General features: G+C 47.4%; 1 pseudogene; it reads right to left on the bottom strand.

Annotated features, from left to right (window-relative positions):
• Positions 1-17,009, bottom strand: part of LOC141157736 (meiotic recombination protein DMC1/LIM15 homolog) — a 214,665-nt pseudogene that overhangs the window by 8,438 nt on the left and 189,218 nt on the right.

The following is a 17,009-nucleotide window of genomic DNA, read 5'->3' as shown; positions in this document are numbered from 1 at the left end:
TCACTCCAGTAATGGGGTGGCATAAACACAGGAGTGACATTTGTAGACAAAAGTTTTAATATCTTAAGATGTTCCACATTCATAAAACATAGTATGACATTGATAAATTTTGTTCAAATGCAGCCATAAACAATACTAACTTAAAAAAAAACTTATGATAAATACCCCCAAAAATGTTTACATACTTGCACAGTTTACTGTGCTGAAATATACTATATAGGCAAAAGTATTGGAACACACCTCTTAAATAATAAATTCAGGGTTTTCATTCAGTCCCATTGTCACAAGTTTCTTTAGGCCTCTTTCAAACATCAGTGCTTTTTCTAGTTTGCAAAGCAGTTTGAGTTTCATCAGTGTTTGGTCATTGTCAGGGTAGGTTCACATGAGCGTATTTTCGGTCTGAGTACTGTCTGTGTTAAAATGAACGGTACATGGATAGCACTATGGCCAAATGTTATTCAATTGGCTGCTCAGATGAGCGTTTTTTTTTCACTGACAAAATTTGTACATGAAAAAAATCACAGCATGCACTAGATTATTTCTTAGGCCGGAGACGCAAGCGGGATATGCTCCTGCTCGGCTGCAAGTGGGATCCGACAGTCCGTGCTCGGTGCTTCAATCCTCTCGCATGAGAAGATCGCAGCACAGCCGCGGAGGAGACGGAAAAATTAATTTCTCCACCTCCTCCATTGCCGGCATCTGCAGGAATCGCACTGCACTCGGGTGATATCTAAGTGCAGTGCGATGTTTCACATGCATCCATAGGCTTAATGGGTGTGTGTGATCCGATTCACGGATGCAATAGCAGCATGCTGCGATTGTTTTTGCATGCCGTATTCTGCATTAATTGAATGTCTCTTATTATGCTTTAGGGTCTGGAGAGATCCCCAGGGCATAGTAAACGTAAGATGTAGATGTCGCACATCATAAGCTTATAACATGCGTGTGCAGATATCTGCTTTGCCAAGTCGGGGCTGGAAGTCACGGTTTAGAATGCAGGTCCTAAAGTCGCAGTGTACGTCGTGACATTACGACTTGCACTCTGGACAGGGACTTCTGGCTGCGACTAGGTCAAGGACATCCTCACGCATGCGCAGTGTCATACCAGGCCTTGTCAAAACCAGAAATCTCGGCCTAGCGTGAAGATGCCTGGGGTTTCAGCACACATCGGTGGTAAGAAAATGCACCAAGGACCATACGGGTATGAGCAAGTAGTAGAGGTGGCCGGCAAGGTGAGCATTGTTTAATTTATTGTTTGTAACCTTATTCCAGCCCACTCCAGTTCAGTAAAATGGCGGTCATCAGACTGAATTTTGCTTAGTTTGCAAAGAGGGAATTACAAAAAATCCACATTCTGGAAAATACGGATTTTTGTAAAATTCAAGTAGAACTCAATTCCACTCAAAAAAATTAGCCCAACTCTGAACCACACCATGGCTTTTGAAAGGTATGAAACACAGATAGAACACAAGACGTGATTTATGAATATCTGAGTGAGGCCTTACAAATATTTGTGAAATAATGGGTCATCCTAAAGCACTCACTTGAACTCGATAGTACTTTAATAGGATGCCACAATTGCAACAAAATTACCCCTGTTGCTGTGGCGATACGTATAAAATACTGGTCCCCATATGGTATTATACAGATGTACTGTATATATACCCTGCATGCTTTTTTCTGTTTTCAGATTGGAACACACTATGTAGTAACTTCATAATGTTCAGTATATTTATAGGTTTATGATAATTAGGGTTACATCCATCCAATATGCATGTCTTACGGGTTTACATTTACCAATTTGGCTCTCTTCACAAACAGAAATTATACTTCTTGGACTCCCTGACAAAGCCCTTTTGCCTAGCCAACCAGTACTCCTATTTTGCACTGATGACGGTAAATACCCTGACATTGAGTCTTTTCAGTCAAATTGAGGTTATAATTATATATTTTATGCTGCTCTTTCCACTTTTGATTTGTGGATGGAGAAGTTTTTAAAAAGTTGCAATTCTCACTCAAGTGGAGGAATTGAGTAAAAATTGGAGAAAGAGCAAATTTGGTGCAAATAAAGGATAAACAGCCACACGCAAAGATGATTTAAAAAACATTGCCTTTTTTGCCATATCTGAAATCCTTGGACATGACAGGTGTAAAGGTGTTGTCTGGTTATATCATATTGATGACCTATCGGAAGGATAGGTCATAAATATGATATCGGTGGTGGCTGATACCTGGGGCTCCCACCGATAGGTTATTTGCTGTGTTGGCTGCCAGATGTAAGCACATGGAACAGAGCAACAAAGTGCAGCTCCAATCAATGTGTAGCAGCTGATGCTGGGTCTTTTGAATAGAACCTCCTCTGCAATACCTGGCAGTGGACTCTTAATCTTGATGAATATGTCCAGCAGCATTATTACATGTGTTTAATTCATGTGGCCACTAGAGCAAATAACAGCTGATCAGTGGGAATGCCATGTGATATGATGTCCAATAGGAAAGCTGGACGACAATAGCGCAAAATAGGGTCTTACAAGGATAGAGAATGGGAGAACAGTAGATGCAGAGATGTGCTCACCAAGGAAGGTTGTGGGTCCACAACACCATAAAAAGTTCAGAAAACTACTGCTGCAGATCCAAGGAAGCATTCAGAGAGAAGGATAAAAAGGAGAATAGATCTTTTCTGCTCCGAAGACACCAATATTGGTTTCCAAAAATGATGAAGAAAGGAATCCAAGAGGCAACGTGTAGAGAATTGTGTTTTTTAATTATCAACGCATTTCAAAGTTCACAGACTTCTTCATCAGGACAAACCACATTGCCTACTGGATTCCTTTCTTCATCATTTTTGGAAACCAATATTGGTGTCTCCATTTTATTTTTCTTCCTGAATGTGACATGATGTGATATAGATCATATCAAAGTGATGTGACCGTAAAATTTGTGATTTCTACCATACAAACTTGAATTGTAACTTACGTCATTGTGGCCCCTGGATCAGCAGTCATCTGATTTGTAATAAATACAGCAACATTGTACTCTAAAGAAATAAATGGCACAATTAGAAAAGTTATTTCATTGTAGAATCAAATTGGATTTGTTCTCATGTACATAACAAAATATATGCACGGAAGCTGTAAAGCAGTGCTTTAACCCCTTAACGACCGCCGATACACATTAAAACAGCGGCCGCTTAGGGGCCTTATTCCCTCATTGCCGTTTTAAAACGGCAATCGGGAATAGGTCTATAGCGCCCCCCAGAGTCCAAAAATCTCCAGGGTCTCAGCTACCTGGGGAGAACATGATCAGGGCCATATTTTCCAGTCCCCGATCACGTGATCGCTGTTATTCAATGAAAAACGGCGATCAAGTAAAAAAAAAAAGTGTGCCAGCTATTAAAATAATTTCTCTCTCTTCTGACATGATATACATGTCAGAGGAGAGAGAAATGATGTCCCCAAACCCCTCCCCGCTACCTCCGCCATTCCCTGGGTCCTGCTGATCCATCCCCTGGCCCTCCGTCTCCTTTTCCAGAAAAAAGATGACGATACCTGTCGGCCGTCACATGGCAACAGGAGGAATTTTTCCTATTGGTTCCATTTGATCACTGTGATGGACCCTATCCTTGTGGGTGCAGTTTCCAAAATAGGGTCAATTGTGGGAGGCTTCTGCTGTTTGGGCGCCTCAGAGGCCCTGCAAATGTGACATGTCACCCGCAATTTATTTCAGCTAATTTGTGCTCCAAAATTCAAATATTGCTCCTTCCGATCTGAGCCCTACTGTTTGTCTAAACAGAACTTTTTGACTGCAGGTGCATCTCACTAAATTAGAACATCATCAAAAAGTTAATTTATTTCAGTTCTTCAATACAAAAAGTGAAACTCATATATTATATAGAGTTATTACAAACAGAGTGATCTATTTCAAGTGTTCATTTGTGTTAATGTTGATGATTATGGCTTACAGCCAATGAAAACACAAAAGTCATTAACTCAGTAAATTAGATTAACAAAAAACACCTGCAAAGGCTTCCTAAGCATTTAAAAAGGTCCCTTAGTCTGTTTCAATAGGCTCCACAATCATGGAGAAGACTGCTGACTTGACAGATGTCCAGAAGGCAGTCATTGACACTAAGTAAATGCAAAGTAAATTTTGCATTTCATTTGGAAATCAAGGTCCCAGAGTCTGGAGGAAGAGTGGAGAGGCCACAATCAAAGCTGCTTGAGGTCTACTGTGAAGTTTCCACAATCAGTGATGTTTTGGGGAGCCATGTCATCTGCTGGTGTAGGTCCACTGTGTTTTATCAAGACCAGAGTCGGTGCAGCCGTCTACCAGGAAATTTTAGAGCACTTCATGCTTCTCCCTGCCGACAAGCTTTTGGAGATGGAAATGTCATTCTCCAGCAAGACTTGGCACCTGTCCACACTGCCAAAAGTACCAATACCTGGTTTAAAAACAACAGTATCACTGTGCTTGATTGGCCAGCAAACTTGCCTGACCTTAACCCCATAGAGAGTCTATGGGGTATTGTCAAGAAGAAGATGAGAGACACCAGACCCAACAATGCAGACGAGCTGAAGGCTGCTATGAAAGCAACCCGGGCTTCCATAACACCTCAGCAGTGCCACAGGCTGATCGACTCCATGCCACGCCGCATTGCTGCAGTAATTGATGCAAAAGGAGCCCTGACCAAGTATTGAGTGCATTTACTGAACATACATTTCAGTAGGCCAACATTTCAGATTTTAAAAACATTTTTCAAACTGTTATAAAGTATTCTAATTTACTGAGATAATGACTTTTGTGTTTTCATTGGCTGTAAGCCATAATCATCAACATTAATACAAATGAACACTTGAAATAGATCACTCTGTTTGTAATGACTATATAATATGAGTTTCACTTTTTGTATTGAAGAACTGAAATAAATTAACTTTTTGACGATATTCTAATTTAGTGAGATGCACCTGTACATATGGGGTATCGCCACGCTCATAAGAAAATGGGTAACTAACTGTAGGGTCCATTTTTTGGTGTTACCTCTTGCAAAAGTGAGAAATTTTGGGCTAAAGCAAGATTGTTGTGAAAAAAATTAACTTTTTCAATATGATCACCTAATGTTATCAAATTCTGTGTCGTACCTGTAGTTTAAAAATTCTCACTATACCCCTAGATAAAATGCTTGAGGGTGTAGTTTCCAAAATGGGATCAGTTATCTGGGGATTTCTGCTGTTTAGGCACCGTAGGAGCCCTGCAAATTCGACATGGTGCCCACCATCACTTTCAGCCAAATTTGTGTTCCAAAATTCAAATATTGCTCCTTCCACTCCGAGCTCTGCCGTTTGTCCAAACAGAACTTTTTGACTACATGTGTGGAATCGACGCATTTGTAAGAAAGTGGGTAACAAACTGTAGGGTCTACTTTTTGGTGTTACCTCTTGCAAAAGTGAGAAATTTGGGGCTAAAGCAAGATTTTAGTGGTAAAATTTAATTGAATTTTTTTTTTCACTTTGCATTAATTTCTGTGTAGCAACTGAAGGGTTAAAAAATTTCCTGACAACAGTTTTAAAGTATTTGAGGGGTGCGGTTTTTAAAATGGTATCACTTTTGGGGAATTTCCAATATGTAGGCCCCCTCAAAGTCCACTTTCCCAGTGGGTCATGGCACCTAAAAATCATGGCAGTAAAATCTGCACTAAATTATGGCACTCATTCCCTTCTTAGTTTTGTACTGTGCCTCAAATTCCCGATTACATGTAAGGTATTAGCATACTCAGGAGAAATTGCACAACAAACTGAGATGTCCATTTTTTCCTATTAGCCCTTATAAAAATTAAAAATTTGGGGCTAAAACAGTTCAGCGGTAAAAATGTAATTTTTCATCCTTCACCACCCAATGATATAAATTTCTGTGAGGCACATGTGGTGTCAACATGCTCACTGCACCCCCTAGATGAATTCATTGAGAGATGTAGTTTGTAAAATGACATCAATTATGGAGTGTTTCCGCTGTTCTGACACCTCAGGGGCTCAGTCAATGTGACATGGCACCCTCAAACCATTCCAGCAAAATCTGAACTCCAACATGGCGCTTCTTCCCTTCTGGGCTTTGCACTGTGCCTCAAAAGTAGTTTTCCTCCACATATGAGGTATCGGTGTACTCAGGAGAGTGTAATCTAAGTGTAATGCGATTATCTCCCATGCGAGAATCGGATCACAGGGGTGGAGAAGATGGAGAACGTAATTTCTCCATCCTCTCCATTGTTTGTGTCCATGGATGTAGGACTGTACTCGGATGACATCTGAGTGCACTGCCCCACAGTATAACATTGGTCCAAGTAATAAAACATCGGCTAGCACTCGGCCGTGTTATACGTTCATGTGAGCGAGCCCTTAACCAGAGTTTAAAAAAGCATAGGAAAAATCGTCCAATTTTCATCCATATTGTCATCCATATGCCCTCTCTGTGTCCGTTTTTTATGTACGTGTGCCAATTTTAGCTTGGATAGCACATGTTTATATAATATTCTTGTCTGCATGAGACCTTGAACGGACAGCACAGAATGACTGTTCAAACTAAGTCCCGCCGCTCGGTGCATTACGGCGGGGCTAATCATTTAAATACTTGTACACCTTCCCATCTGCTTGTTTTTCCCTGTATCTGCCCCTGTATGTCCCCCTCTTCTTTGATTGACAGCTCAGTCTTCATAGAGCCAAAGAAGACCAGCCTATAGATGAAAACCAAACAGGTGAGAAGGTGTATTTAAATGATTGGCCCCGCCGTGAAGCACTGAGAGCCTGTACTTGGTTTGAACAGTCATTCGGTGCTGACAGAATCGCTTTAAAGAATGGGCTGCAGAATAAGCTGTTACAGGTGCCACATGAAAATAAAGTTGCGGCCAAATGTTTAAGACTGACAAATTCTGGTGTTTTTAGATCTTTTAGTTGGATATTTCTATGGTTACTGACGTACAATTATCAGCATTTTATACATTTTTAACTTTTATTGACAAATACATCAAGTTTATGCAAACGCATAAAATTTACAGGGTTGATCGTTATTTTTAAAGATATCTGCCCTTCACTCTGGTAGCTGGATATCATTTTCTGGGCCAAATCCTGACTGATGACAGCCCATTTTTGTCTAATCAGTGCTTTATCACGATTTTGGTGTTTTTGTTTGTCCACCCATTTTTTGCTTGACCACAGCCCAACTCAACGTGATTGAGATCTGGGAAGTTTCCTGGTCAATTATCCAAAATTTCAATGTTTTGTTCACCAAGCCACATAGTTATCAATTTTGCCTTGTGACATGATACCACCATATGTATGTGTAGTCTCGTGGCGGTGACCCGGTCCGTGCCCAGGGAGTCAAACTAGACGGCAGTCTATTAGTAGTAAATAGTTGATGACTACGCCACCCGTTGAGAGCAGCCAGGGAGCTGCTGCTGCAGGGCAGACCGCTGAGGCCGGTGGTAGGATTGTGCAGCGTGATAGTATAACCCCCAACGGGAGGGGTATGGCCTCAGGGCAGCCGACGTGGATGATGGGGGTAGCAGGAACCACTCAGAGACGTTACGGTGTAGTTCAGGGTCTTTACTGGTAACAACGACAGACCCTCCCGGAGTACTTGCTAGCAAACGGGGCCTGGTCAGTCTTTGAGCAGATGGGATCTCCCCTGGCCAGGCGTAGTTGTAGGCCTCCCAAACTGACTGTACTCTTCTGGCTACCTTGCTAGAAACTGATGTAAGTAGCCCACGTCCCTGAGTGTACCGTGTGGTGCTCACCCGTATGGCCGGTGACTCGGGGCCTTCTAATGGCTTCCGCTCCACGATGGCGGTGCTGGTCCCACGCGTGTGACCGTGCCTTCGGGCTTCTGGGCCAGAGGACCTGAAATCCCCTGCCTGACGGATTCTGCTGCTGGGCAGGAGTTAGTCCCCACAGCCTCGGACTCCGGGTCCGGTAAAGAATCTTCTTAGTCAGGGCAAGCTCTGCAGCTGCCAGCCCCTGACTCCTTGTATGCCTGCTGTTTCCTATGCTGCTTCTTGTCTCCACTCTCCTTGTCTGACTCACCCTGCCTCAGCCCCGGGTTTATACAGGGGAAGTTCTTCCCCTCCCAAGACTGGGCAGGAGGTGTGGCATACACAGGATCCCTGACCAAAGGACCTCCCACCTGCTCTCAGACATAACATTACGTTACTGTGGCAACCAGACCCCTGGGGTGTCACATTCCCCCCTAGTAAAATTTAGTACTCCGGGACTAAACACATTTAGAAAACATAACAAGGCAAAACATTAATAATACAATAAGAAAACACATAAAGATGGTTACGGCGTGTCCGCAACCGGGTGCAGTCTCTGAAGAAAGCAAGGTGTCCATTTCACCAACACAGGGAGACGTAACCAGGTAGGGGTCTGTTCTACCCCGAGTCCTTGACAGTCTTTAGTCCATCCTGGGTTACGCTCCAACTATATACAAGGATTCCCGGTAAATCCACCAAGGATTCCTAAAAACAACTAGAAATACAAAATTACACACAAGCAACTATAGACAGGTAAACATTATAAAATAGCTTAAACATTTAGATCCTCCAACGTGCGGGTAACTGGCCTCTAGTGGCCCTAGTGGACCTACGGAGCTGACTGTCTGGCCCTGAACTACAGGGTGTAGGAGCTGTCAAGGGTAAACTGGGCAGCTGTCTACCGGCTCTTTGTCTCACTAGGGGTACGGCAGGCTCACTATAAGCAGAGGGTTGATTCCCCTGTTCTACTTGTGTGGAGTCTTCTGCCTCCTGGACCGGCTGTTCTTCCAGCTCTACCCGTTGCTCCGTAGGTTCTTGGGATGATGGTTGGAGGAAGGTGAGTACGGGTACCACAACTGCACCATTGACTTGAGTCCAAGACCGAGGGAAGTCCCCGAGCACGGTACTAACCATATCTTCCCTTTCTCCCACGGGTCGATGGTCTTCTTGTTCCTCTTCAGGGTTCCTCAGTTGTTCGGGACACTTCTTCAGGTGGTCCCGGGATACAATGGCTGTGGTTTCCCCTCCGTCTTTACTGATGGTACAGACCTTCGGGTTCTCGTGGCTTGAGGGCAGTACGGTGTACGGGTCCTTCTCCCACTGGTCATCCAACTTGTGGAGCCGTCTTTTCCTCTTCAAGACCTGCTCTCCGGGTACCAGGGGAACAGCGGGAGCATACTGGTTGTAAGTCTTCTCTTGTCTTTCCCTAGCCTGACAGAGACTTCGCTCCACGCTCTCCTGTACTCTCCGGTACTGCTGCTGCCTCTCTGTGTCCCAGTCTGTTTCTGGTGAAGTGTCCTCAGGTGTCAGGACTCCCATTTCCAGGTCAACAGGTAACTTACCAGGTCTCGCCCTCATTAGGTAAGCCGGGGTACAGTTGGTGGAACCTACCGGGATGTGGTTGTATAGGTCCACCAGATCGGGCAACTTCTCAGGCCACAGACTGCGTTCTTCCAGGGGCAATGTTTTTAGAAGATCCATTACCACCTGGTTCATTTTTTCACAAAGTCCATTAGTTTGCGGATGGTAGGGTGTCGTCCTTATCTTCCGGCAGCCATACAGATTGCAGAATTCCTGGAAGACCTCCGCTTCAAAGGCAGGTCCCTGGTCCGTCAGCACTTGGTCCGGGTACCCGTGTGGACGGCAGAAGTGCTGCTGGAAGGCCCTAGCTGCTGTTTGAGCCGTTAAGTCCTTGACGGGGACGACAACCAAGAACCGGGAGTAATGATCCACGATGGTTAACGCGTAGACGTAGCCACTTCTGCTTGGGGTCAGTTTTACATGATCCAAGGCTACCAGTTCCAATGGTTGCCGGGTGACGATGGACTGCAGGGGAGTCTTCTGGCTGGCCCGGTCCTTCCTTCTCAGATTGCACGGGCCACAGTCTCTGCACCACTTCTCGATGGTTCCCCTCATGCCTACCCAGTGGAACCGCTCGCGCAGCAGGAACTCCAGCTTTTTCCACCCGAAGTGTCCAGCTCCGTCGTGGTATGCCTCCATCACCATGGCTGCGTCTCTTCGGGGCACCACTACTTGCCAGAGTAGTTCATGCGTCCGGGAGTTGACCATTCTGCGGCACAACTTCCCCTTGTAAAGGAATAGTCGACTCTTCTCCGCCCATAGTTGTTTGGCTTCCTCCGGAGCGTCTGGTTCAAGGCGAGCCTCCGGCCGAGTCAGCATCTCTTTCACCAGTCGGACGGCAGGGTCACTGTCTTGCGTTTCCGCCCAGTTGTAGTGGGGTAAGGGGTTCAACGTAGCAGCCTGCTTACCCCTTACCCGGTGGGAATACTGGATAGTCCCATGACGGTGGAACGCAGGGAGTTCAACTTCTTCCAGTCCCTCCGGATCTTCTCCTTCGTCCGGCAGGTTGGGCATCCTGGACAGGGCGTCCGCGTTGGTATTGGAGCGTCCTGCCCGGTATTTAATTGTGAACTCGTAGTTGGACAGACGGGCCATCCACCTCTGCTCCAGGGCACCGAGTCTTGCCGTGTCCAGGTGTGTCAGCGGGTTGTTATCCGTGTACACGGTGAACCGGGAAGAAGCGAGGTAATGCTTAAAGCGCTCAGTGATTGCCCATACTACGGCCAGGAACTCTAACTTAAATGAGCTGTAATTCTCGGGGTTCCTTTCGGTGGGTCGCAGTTTTCGGCTGGCGTAGGCGATTACTCGTTCCTTCCCCTGCTGGATCTGGGACAGTACGGCTGCTAGCCCGATGTTACTGGCGTCGGTGTAGAGGATAAAGGGCTGGCTATAATCCGGGTACGCCAGGATTTCGTCCCCCGTGAGGGCCATCTTCAGCTGGCGGAAGGACTCTTCTTCCAGCTCTTCCCATTTGAAGGGCGGCTTCTGGTTCTTGGCCTTCCGGGACTGGCCTATCAGGAGGTCCTGCATCGGCGCTGCCTTTTTGGTGAAACCGGGAATAAACCTTCGGTAGTAGCCTACCAACCCTAGGAACTGCCGCACTTCTTTTATGCTGGAGGGGCTTGGCCATCCCTTAATTGCGGTGATCTTATCGGGGTCGGGAGCCACTCCGTCAGCGCTCACCACGTGTCCCAGGTATTGCACCTTTGGTTTCAGGAGGTGACACTTGGAGGGTTTCACCTTTAGGCCGTAACTCGCCAGAGCTTCGAACACCTCCGCCAGGTGTTTCAGGTGGTCCTCATAAGTTTTGGAGTATACGATGACATCGTCCAGGTACAACAGGACCGTCTCGAAGTTTCTGTGGCCCAGACAGCACTCCATTAATCGTTGGAAGGTTCCTGGGGCGTTGCAGAGTCCGAACGGCATGCAGGTGAACTCGCTAAGTCCCATCGGGGTGGTGAATGCGGTCTTCTCCCGGTCCGCCTCTGCTACAGGAACCTGCCAGTACCCGCTAGTGAGATCCAAGGTAGAGAAGAAGTTAGCAGATCTTAAAGCAGCCAATGACTCCTCTATCCTTGGTAAGGGGTACGCATCCTTGTGTGTGATACGGTTGATTTTCCGGTAATCTACACACATCCTCATGGTGTTGTCTTTCTTTTTGACTAAAACTAGTGGGGCTGCCCAGGGGCTACAGCTATCCCGGATTACCCCAGCCTCCTTCATGTCTCGAAGCATCCCCTTGGCGTGTTGGTAGTGTGCAGGGGGTACGGGTCGATACCTCTCTTTTATGGGAGGATGATCTCCCGTGGGGATGCGGTGTTCTACCCCCTTGACCCGCCCAAAGTCTAACGGGTGTTTACTAAACACTCTCTCATACTCTTGAACCACCCGATAGACTCCTTGTTTCTGATGTGAGGGAGTGGAGTCAGTACCCAGATGTAGTTGCTGACACCAGTCCTCCATGTCTTTCTTAGAGCCGTTACCTTCCTCCGGGTGAGATGGAGGCAAGGGTTCCACAGATTGTATAGAATTTTGATTAGTGGTATATAATTTGGCTAGCGTGGCATACCGGGGCAGGTACACTTCCCTCTCCCCGATATTTATTATGCGAACGGGCACCCTCCCATGGCGTACATTGACCACCCCCCGTGCTGTCAAAATGGTGGGCCTACTGTCTGAGTAAACTGGTTCTACCATTGCCTGGTAATCTCTACCTCTCAGACCAATAGCTGCCCGGCACCAAATCATCATTTCACTTTTTGGGGGCATGGCAATAGGAAAAGGGTCACACATTCTTACGCTACCAATCTCACCGCCGGAGAGTTCCACTTGTTGCCGTTGCATCAGTGCCCGGATCTCTTTCTGGAGCACCCGCTGCTCGCCGGAGCTGGCGTTCTTGGCAACCTGCTGTAAAAGGAAAATCACCTCTGCAAGACAATTTTCAATTACGTTAGTTCCTAGAGTTATTTTTGGGTGACTCTCATGTTTATCAATATCTACAATGATCAGTCCCTGTGCGGCCAGTTCGACTCTACCGATTTTGAGGGTCACCTCTTTAAATCCGATCTGTGGCACGGGCTGGCCATTGCTGGCGATGATACTCAAGTCGTCGTCAGGGTAGCGGGTAATATCCGAGTCATTCCAGTACTGCTTGAAGAGCACGTACGGGATGGTGGTGACCTGTGACCCGGTATCCAGTAGGGCACTCATGGGAATGCCATCCAGTACCACAGGCAAGACTGGACGTCCTCCCACATATCTGTCGCGCCAGTTCGATGGGCCTGGTGATCTTTTTCCTGGGGGTTGGCCCTCTACCCCAGGTTGTGCCCGTTTAAAGAACAGTACCTTTCCATATGTCCGGGTTGATTGCAGCGGCGGCAGATGGGTCGTCCGTCCTCGCTGTATCGGTCACTGGGTCTTCCTCTGGCCGGTGGGGTCCTCCTTGGTCGACGCCACGGGATGTCCTCCGGTCCGGATGCCAGCTGGATCTTCCCTGGGGTGGAAACCTGTAAAGACTGCACAGTTCGGGTTAGCGCAGCAACGCTCTTAACTAGCTCTTGGACCTGATGGTGTAGGTCTGGAGCCGGGTCATTGTCCAAAGCCTGCGCATCAGCTCCCACAGGCCCTGCTGACAAGGGCGCCGCCTCCTGATAGTAAGTGGTAGTGGGGCGTCTGTGGGTCACAACGCCACCTGGTGCCGGTTCTCGGAGCACCCGGATGGCTCTGTCCTTGAACTGTGCAAAGTCCAGATGGGGATCCTGTAAAGCCATTGCCCGCAACTGGGTTCGGTGGGCATTGCAATATAAACCCTCTATAAATTGTTCAGTCAACAGCCTGTCCTCGTTTCCCACCCCATCAGGGTCGGTCTGCTTTATGGCCCTCAGGGCCTCTTGTAGGTTTAGTGCATAGTCCCTTATACTCTCATGCGCTCGCTGCTTGCACCCGTAGAATCTAAGCTTAATCTCGGCTGAGGTGCGGGTATCAAAGGTGTCCTTCAGCCGGGTTAGTATTCCTGCGACAGTCTTCCTCCCAGGTGGCCAGGATTTTACTTCCCTTTTGGCTGCCCCGGTTAGTTGGGCCACCAGGATGCTCACTTTTTGCTCTTCTGTGAGGGGGTACACCTGGAAGAGGCTATCCAGCTTTTCTCTAAAGTCATGCAGGGTATGGGACTCCCCTGAGTACTGGGGTAGCCAAGCTGCTCCCGGGATATAGGGCATTGTGAAGGGCATAACTGCAGCAGGCGTAGCGCTGGCGGGGGTTGGGGCAGTGAAGCTCTCCTCCGTATCCGACATCTTCCTCCCCCCTAGTGGACCGTGGCCTACCTTGCGATGATCCTCTTCCGTAGGCCGCGGCTCCGCAGTGGATCGTCAGGGTTGAGGACCTTCCGTCGCGCTCCTGTGACGTCGGCGTCTGCTGGGCTCCTTCCAGGACCTTACGCAACGTCCGGACGTGAGGCGGGGCTTCAGTTCTCGCGCGCTTTCAGAGTCCACGCCCCTCTTCTTCCCGCGCGGCGTCCCCAAGATGGCGTCCAACGGCGGGAAAACTCGACGGATGGCGGGAAGAAGGCCGAAGATGGCGCCGGATGGCGGGAAACTTCACCGATGGCGGGAAGAAGGTAGAAGATGGCGCCGGATGGCGGGAAACCTCCACGGATAGCGGGAATCTTCACCACTGGTAAGTTTGAACAGTCTTTGCTTTTCAGGCACGCAGTACCCGGTGGTTGCGGGCACGAAATCCTGCCGACTACGCCAAAGTTGACGCGCCCCTGGGCCTGTGTCGCGCTGCGCGCGCGGGAGCCTACCCAGAGCCGGATCAGTGGAGGGTTGTAGTCTCGTGGCGGTGACCCGGTCCGTGCCCAGGGAGTCAAACTAGACGGCAGTCTATTAGTAGTAAATAGTTGATGACTACGCCACCCGTTGAGAGCAGCCAGGGAGCTGCTGCTGCAGGGCAGACCGCTGAGGCCGGTGGTAGGATTGTGCAGCGTGATAGTATAACCCCCAACGGGAGGGGTATGGCCTCAGGGCAGCCGACGTGGATGATGGGGGTAGCAGGAACCACTCAGAGACGTTACGGTGTAGTTCAGGGTCTTTACTGGTAACAACGACAGACCCTCCCGGAGTACTTGCTAGCAAACGGGGCCTGGTCAGTCTTTGAGCAGATGGGATCTCCCCTGGCCAGGCGTAGTTGTAGGCCTCCCAAACTGACTGTACTCTTCTGGCTACCTTGCTAGAAACTGATGTAAGTAGCCCACGTCCCTGAGTGTACCGTGTGGTGCTCACCCGTATGGCCGGTGACTCGGGGCCTTCTAATGGCTTCCGCTCCACGATGGCGGTGCTGGTCCCACGCGTGTGACCGTGCCTTCGGGCTTCTGGGCCAGAGGACCTGAAATCCCCTGCCTGACGGATTCTGCTGCTGGGCAGGAGTTAGTCCCCACAGCCTCGGACTCCGGGTCCGGTAAAGAATCTTCTTAGTCAGGGCAAGCTCTGCAGCTGCCAGCCCCTGACTCCTTGTAAGCCTGCTGTTTCCTATGCTGCTTCTTGTCTCCACTCTCCTTGTCTGACTCACCCTGCCTCAGCCCCGGGTTTATACAGGGGAAGTTCTTCCCCTCCCAAGACTGGGCAGGAGGTGTGGCATGCACAGGATCCCTGACCAAAGGACCTCCCACCTGCTCTCAGACATAACATTACGTTACTGTGGCAACCAGACCCCTGGGGTGTCACATATGAGTATTTGCTTATAAATCCTGTATACAAAAGCAGACAGTATTTGGCAAGGTGCTTGTTGAAGTGATTGCTGTCTTTTAAAATAACAAAATGTTATTAATTTAGGAAACTCACATTCTGAAATTTTCTGAAGCCTAGACAGCATCTGAGCTAGTTTCTGCTGTCTTCAGCCAACTCTCCACGCCCACTAAAATCCACTCGGAAGAGAGCCATTATTGAATCAATAATCTGAAATCAAGATCAGAAATTGATCATAGCCTGAACATTACTGACAAAGTTAGCATAGCCTTTAAATAAGTTAAAAATAACTTCTTTTTATTTTCAAAAACTAGAAGTTAAATATTCAAAACATAGGATTTCACTTCTACAGTCTGTGAAGTGTCAAAAAAAAAATGCATACTGTAAAAAATGGCAATGCATGGTCTCAAATTAATATATATTGTAACAGAAAAATGGTGAAAATGTGAGCGGTGGATATAGAAATTGCTTAATAGTCTGACATGGCTGAAAATTCGTTGCCATTTATTTTGCATTATGAGCATTCAATCTGTTGAAGGATTCAGTTAAATTCTGTCTTTTACCTTTTTAGTGTATACTTTACCATTGTAAGTAAACTGTGCACTAGAGCCCAGCAGTGTAAAATAGGGCCGAGAGAAAAAAAAATACGCCTTACGTTATAGGCGCATTGCGCATGCGGGGGATATGCAGACTTAGACTGCACATCACAGGGCCCTGTGACATGCACGGGATGGCAGAGGAGGGGGGAATATGTAAATTAAGTAGGTAGGTGGGGATTTCTTGGCGTCTCCAAGTAAGTATGCAGGGAATTCTTGGCGTCCCCCGGATGCCAAGCATAGGAAAACAAATTTCATAAAAGGATATTTCAAAACAAGCAGACCTCTAATATGGGCCATACAGGTATGTATAGATGTCACAGGTGTATCAGAGGTGATAGACAGTCGCCGTGCAGTTGCAGTACCTCCCTCTTGCTAATTAGCTCCTGGCCTGGGTGTATATATACCTGGTGTGTCTGAGAGGGAGGTGTCGGCTATATTCATTTCTACTTGTGAGGTTTTGGCAGGAGCAGTGCTTCGTCCTCTCTGAAGCTTGAGTCCGTGTGCACATTTGGAGTCGTATAAAGCTAAGCAATCCCCACTGTTTGTCTACCCTTGTTTTCTATAGTGTTTAGCTGAGATCGACTAGTGCTCATCTCCTCCCATCCCTAGCCTTAGCCATAAGCCAGGGAAAGACAGGGCGAGGCATGTGTGCAGCAATTGCTGTAGAGGCAATATAGGGATGGTAGTTGAGACAAGGTGACACTAGACTAGACTAGGAGGTCTCCACTTCCCCCTTTCCCTAGTGTCTGGGCTCCCTTTCCCTCTTCCCTCAGTGTTGCACTAAGTCTTTCCCACACCTGGCGTGACAATAGATTTACATTTCTATCACCTGTATGCCCATATTAGAGGTCCGATAGGTCCCAGGGGGTGACAGATTCCCTTTAACAATGATGAATAGGGGCCTAAGTGCATGCTTCTTAGACTAGTCCAGCTAATTATAATATCTAGCACCACAATAATAATAAAGTGATTTTCTGATTGTGCTAAGAACTTGCCTAAACATTGGGGTCGCTAGAAATTAGTGTGAAATGACAAATGCAGCTCTGTAATCAGTAAATAGGGGTAAATCCTGCTGCCATATTCGCTTTAACGGGAATCTGTCAGAGCAGCATGATGTAGAGGCAGAGACCCTGATTGTAACGATGCGTCACTTATTGGGTTGCATGGTGCAATTTTGCTAAAATCACAGTTTTATCTGCTGCAGATCTACCAGTTACCTGAATGCTGAGCTCTGTATAATCCGCTCACACCACTGATTGGCAGCTTTCCGTGTAAACTGTGCATAGGCAG

The sequence above is a fragment of the Phyllobates terribilis genome, unplaced genomic scaffold (genome assembly GCF_046119375.1).
Source record: "Phyllobates terribilis strain yellow unplaced genomic scaffold, ASM4611937v1 Scaffold_8__6_contigs__length_399053987, whole genome shotgun sequence".
In the NCBI taxonomy this organism is placed as follows: domain Eukaryota; kingdom Metazoa; phylum Chordata; class Amphibia; order Anura; family Dendrobatidae; genus Phyllobates; species Phyllobates terribilis.
Note: the sequence above shows the minus strand (reverse complement) of the source record. Positions and strands in the feature narration are given on the sequence as shown.